The sequence below is a fragment of the Physcomitrium patens genome, chromosome 18 (genome assembly GCF_059467195.1).
Source record: "Physcomitrium patens ecotype Gransden chromosome 18, ASM5946719v1, whole genome shotgun sequence".
Lineage (NCBI taxonomy): Eukaryota > Viridiplantae > Streptophyta > Bryopsida > Funariales > Funariaceae > Physcomitrium > Physcomitrium patens.
The window spans coordinates 14,990,417-14,996,866 of NC_143427.1; positions in this window are offsets into that span (position 1 = coordinate 14,990,417).

The following is a 6,450-nucleotide window of genomic DNA, read 5'->3' on the forward strand; positions in this document are numbered from 1 at the left end:
AGGAATTGACACCCCTTCCAGTAAATCAATTTAATATTAATTGTAAGTAGGTGTTTAGGACTAAAAGGAGATGCAAATGATAGAAGATCCACAATAAGATATATCTTCTTCATTAAAGTCGGAGCTATTTCATGGAATTACAAGAAACAACCTACCATTGCAAGATCAACAATAGAGGCAGAATACATGGCAACAAATCATTGTGCAATGGAGGCGTGTTAGATAAAGCAACTCTTAAAAGATATTAGACTAGTGTAATTAGAAGCAACTCTAATTATGTGTGATAATCAAGTATAGCTTGCATTTGCCAAGAATCCAAAATACCATTCAAAGACTAAGTACATTGATGTTCAATATCATTTTATATAAAAAAAGATTGAAGATGGAATAATAGGTTTGAATATTATGCTATAAATAATATACTTGTTGATGTATTTACAAAGGTTTTAATGAGAGATAGATATCAAAAGTTGATATAGAGATTAGGATTGAAAGCATTTTAAACATTAGCAAAGTGGAAGTATTGAAGATTAGCAGAAGTATTTACTTAGTTACAACCACAAAGAGATTAAGCATAGTATGTTGCTAATAGTCAAAAGACAGCAAAGAATTAAAGAAAGTTACTATGGTAATAGCTAGGATTTGTTAGTGGTGGCTAGGTTAAGAAAGAACCTAGGATTTAATAGGATAAAGTAAAAATAGATGTAATATCAAAAGAATGGAAGTTGCGTCATTGGTTAGCAACCACCACCTATAAATAAAAGATATTGGAAGTAAGAGTTATCTTACTCCACACTTCTCTTTGTATGCAAACCTTACTGATGCTAAGTATTTGTAGCTTTTAGACTTCTTTTCTTCAATATAAGGTGGATTGTAGATTCAGATTGTTTCAAGCATATGATACCTTATAAGTGTTCATTTGACACTTATGAGGCTATTTTAGCATCAAATGTGATTTTGGCAGATAGTGGTACATGTGAAGCCATTGAAATTGGTTTTATTATAGTAAAGGATGTTATGAATGGACAAACCAATAGAATCAAATTCAAAAACGTCCTCCATATGCCCAAGATGAAGCAAAACCTACTTTTAATGAATAAACTTATAATAAAAGGTTTTATGATTCAATTCAATAAAAATTGATGTTTTTTAAAAATATTATATAGAAACATGATTGTTAAAGATTCTAGAGAAGAGAATTTATACTACTTCAAGTATAAGAAGGTCAACAGAGTGGAAGTAGCTACATTTGCTGAGTTTATATCAAACTAAGACAAGTTGAATATATGGCATTGTTGCTTTAGCTATTTGAATGTGAAGAGCATGATAAAGCTTAAGTCTATGGTAAGTAGCTTAGATCTTGGCAAAACAAGCCAAAATACAATACAACTTATATGTGAAGAGTGCATATAAGGCAAACAACAAAGGACAATATTTCTAACTAGTGTAGCAACATATGATACAAAATTATTGGAGATTGTCCATTCTGATGTATGTGGACCTATGAAAAATATAAGCATTGGAAGAAAAAAATATTTTCTTATTTTTATTCATGATTTTTCAAGAAAAAATTGGATTTATATTCTTAAAGCAAAGAGTGAGTGCTTTTAGAAGTTTAAAGAGTTTAAAGCACTTGTTGAGAAATAAAGAAAATACAAGATCAAGGTGTTGTGTACAGACAATGGAGGTTAGTACATGTCCAAGCAATTCAATGTTTATTTGAAGAATGAAAGAATTGCTAAACAAATAATAACTCCATATATTCAATAACAAAATAGTATTGCTAAAAGGACAAATCAAACTATTATAGAGATAGCGAGAAGCATGCTTCATGTTCAAAATCTTAGTTGTGAGTTTTGAGTGGAAGTTGTGTTGAATGTTGTATATACAAGGGATAGATATTCAACAAGAATTCTTGTATCAATGACACCACAAGAAGCTTGGAATAGGAGAAAACCTTGCATTTCATATATAAAGACCTTTAGATATATTGCATATGCAAAGACATCAGATTGTATGAGATTCAAACTTGATGCAAAAGGTACAAAGTGTGTTTTCTTAGGAAATTGTGAAGGTACTAAGTCATATAAACTAATATGTTTGGATACCAAAAAGATCATCAAAAGTCGTGATATTAAATTTTTAGAGCATAAAAGGTGAATATTTAGAAGTGAGTCTAAGTAGAAATAATAATGTGTTTGTGGATACATCTTCAATTCCACCAACAAAAGAAGAAGATAAAAAAATGAAGATAATAAAGATATGAATGAAGATGAAGAGGCAAAGAAGATGAAAAAGAAGGCCATGTAAATTTCAAGGATCAGGAATAAAGATATTGAAGATTATGATAATGATGATGATGAAGAGTATCAACCTTTAAGTGAAAAAAGATAAGCTTTAAGAAAGAAGAATCTTAAAAGAGAGCTTAAAGTACAAAAAGTTGAATCTTCTTCAAATGAAAGAAGATATCTCTTGAGAAAAAGAAGATCTTGTGGCGAATGGTAGAAGAATTACATTTTTTTTTAAGTAAGTGAAGAACATACTAACGTTGCTTTTCTTGTTGATCTATTGTCTTTGTGTGATGCTATAAAGTTTTAAGAAGCAATAAAGTGAGAAAAGGCTATAAAAAAAAACTACCAATCTCTTATGAACAATGGTATATGGAAAATGATACCTTTTCTATTAAATCCATCTAATATTGGTTGTGAGTAGATATTTAAGACTAAAAGAGATGTAATAGATATGGTGGTGAGACACAAGCTAAGATTAGTTGCCATAGGATATTCACAAGTTGTTGAAATTCACTTCAATGAGACTAATGCACCGATTACCAAATTCACTGCTATTAGGACCATTGTGTCAATTGGAGCACCAATGGACTTAAAAATGCATCAAATAAATGTGAAGATGGCTTTTTTGAATGGAAAATTATAAGAAGACATCTACATAGACCAATCCCAAGGATTTGTACAATAAAGCAAAGAACATCTTGTATACAAGCCGGAGAAATCTTTGTATGGATTGAAACAATCATTAAGAGCATGGTACCAACATATTGATATATTTTTTTCAATAAGAAATTTATAAGGAGTGAGGCTGATCATTCACTATATGTGATGCAATCTAAAGAATTTTTGCTTATTGTAATCCTTTATATTGATGATTTGATCATCTTAACCAACAATATGGAAAAGATGGATTAGATGAACGCCATATTAGAAAAAGAATATGAGATGAACAATTTGGGAGAGCTCCTTTATTACTTAGGAGTAGAGTTTGTAAGAGAACGTAGTAACAAGACCATTACAATGAGCCAAACCAAGTACATTGAAGAAGTGTTGAAACGATTCAACATGGAAGAGTGCAAGTACATTAGAACACTTTTGGAAGCCAACTTAAAGTTGATGAAGCTCATGGATAAAGAATATGGTTAAATTGAAGATGAAATATAAAGTATTCTATAAAAAGTAGTAATAGACTCACTTATATATGTAATGGTGGCCATAAGAGTGGATCTTACATTTAGTGTGAGTGTTGTGAGTTAACACATTTTAAGACAAAACCTTTCCATTAGACAATGGTAAAGAAGATATTTAGGTACTTAAAAGGTATAAAGAACTTCAAATTGTGCCTTGGAGGTAAAAATATTGATTTGCAAGGATATTGTCATGCAGATTGAGTTTGAGATGCAAATGATAGAAGATTCATAATATAATATGTGTTCTTCATTAAATTGGGAGCTATTTCATGGAATTTTAAGACACAACCTACTATTACAAGATCAACCATGGAAGCTAAGTATATGATAGCAAGTCATTGGACAATAGAAGTATGTTAGATAAGATAACTTTTAGAAGACATTGAACTATTGCAATTGGAAGCAACTGCAATAATGTGTGACAATCAAGGATGTCTTGCATTTACTAAGAATCCAAAGTACCATTTAAGAACAATGTACATTGATGTTCAACATCTTTTTATACACGAAAAAATTAAATGTGGAGAAATAGGTATGAAGTATTGTGGTACAAAAGACATGCTTGCTAATGTGCTTACAAAAGCACTAGTAAAAGATAGACACCACGAGTTGATAAAGGCATTAGGTTTGCAAGCTTTTTGACAATTAGAAAAGTAGGAGTATTGAAGCTCAACAAGATCTTGCATAGTTGCTACCACATAAAGTTAAACCATAGTAAGTTGCTAATAGTTAAGAGATAACTATAGTTGCAACTAGGATTTTTAGGTGGCAGCTAGATTAAGAAGAATTTAGGATTTAGATAGAAAATAAAAAAAAATGATGAAAATGATTAAGCTCATCTACAATGGATGTAAATTCTAGCTATAAGTAAAGTGTGTTGGAAGTAAAAGTTATCTTATTGTATACTTCACTTTTTATGCAACCTTGCTGATGCTAAATGTTGTAGCTTCTAACTTCTCTTTCTTCAATAATCGCCATATAACTCTTAGTTAAGAGTATATATGGAGGCAAGACTGAAGCCTTCTTCACTCTTATCAATGCCTTTCTGGTCCTTTCTAGTCTTCTTTTTTTTGGCAATAGCCATTCTAGTTCAATATTATATTATCTTTGAGTAGCTTTCTAATTCTTTTTAGTGATACAAGAGTATATTGAGGATTTTCTTTCTTTGAGATTCATGACCTTGATATAAGGTTTAAATGATCTTTAATATATTCTATTTATAGATTTTATATATTTTATATAATATATATAGATATATATATATATATATATATATAACTATATCTTTTGGATAATTTTTAAGAATATGTCTCTATTCAATGATAGTTAAATAAAGATTTTAAAGATTAAAAATATATTTTCTAATTGTTTAGTTTTTCAACCTTTATAGATATTGTAGCCTTGAATTCTAATATCTATTAACTTTATTGGATTTGCACCAACTTGGTTCTATTTCATGTGCTGATAAAAAGTACTTTTTAAAATAAAATAGTCTAATTTATGCAAGTTTGATGATTTTTTGGATGATCATTAAATTTTTTTAGCTGTATCTAAAATTAACGAATCTCTTCTTATTTTGATCAATAAAGTAGAGACACCTTGTAGTATAATTCTTATATTTATGATATATTTAAATTTATATTTTTAGAAATATAGATCTAAAATGATTTGATATGTTAATTTTTAAATTTATGAAAAATCTAATGCAAATATGAAAAAGCATGCTTTGGACTTTTTAACTAATACCACAACTCCTCACGACCTTATAAAGGATCAAAATTTTTTGTTATAGATCTCAACATCACAATGGCCATTTACATATTCTAAGATTAGAGAGCAATGGTTAAGGAAAAATAGTGCCTAAACTCACTAAGGTTAAAAAATTTGAAATATTTTTTTTACTTCAAAAAGCATAGAGAAGAAGAGTTATAGTTTAATATGTTTTTGTTATTTTGGTCAAAGACCTTAAAAAATCAAATGTCTAAAAGATGATTTTACAAGTATTTTTATAAGATATGTTCTACTAATATTGCTTACTCATACAAAGATTGTCAACATGAAGTCCTTTATTTGGTTGCAAATAAGGATGTTGGATGCATAAGAGTTGTTCCTTCTATAGATTAATACTCAAAGACTAAGTAAAGATAATATTTTTAAGAGTTGATTAAGATAATAAGGATCAACTCCATTATTAGATTTTTTTTTATTTGATCTTAAAAATACACAAACTAAATTTTAAAGGGTGATGGATTAGATGTTGGCTTGCTTATTATTTTTTTCATACTAAATTATTGATATTATTATTTTTAATAGCAATCTATAAGATCATAGGAGACATTTGCAAAAAAATTTTGAATACTTATAACAATGGAGATTACATGTATATCATGGTAAATATAAATTCATTGAAAAATAAGTATCATACTTAAGAAAAATGATTGTTTTAAGAGATCTTTGAAAATAACAAGCAAAAATGGATGATTTGTAAAAGATCCAAATACTAAATAATGTTTCACAACTTGTAGTTTTTTTTTGCTTAACAAATCATTATTATTTGTTTATTAAATAAACCAACTTGATTACTAAGTTTTTAACTTTGCTTACAAACAAGGATCAACTATTGATTTGAGGTCATGATCATCAATAGATATTTGATATTTTGAAATAAAAATTGGATTTAATTCTAGTACTTTAATGTCCTGATGCTACTAGATCTTTTTAATTATACATGGATTAGAATGTAGTAGAATTGAGAGCAATCTAGACACAAAAAAATGATATAAAAGGAAAACATATCATTGCATTTGTTTCTAGCAACAATAGCAATGCAAATTCCAACTATTCATTTATAAAGGAGAAGCTTTGGTAGTAATTTAGACTATTGCTAACTTCTACCTTTACTTATATGAATAACAATTTACATTGGTGATTGATAATCAACCTTTGAAGTAGCTTATAAAGTCAAACTAATT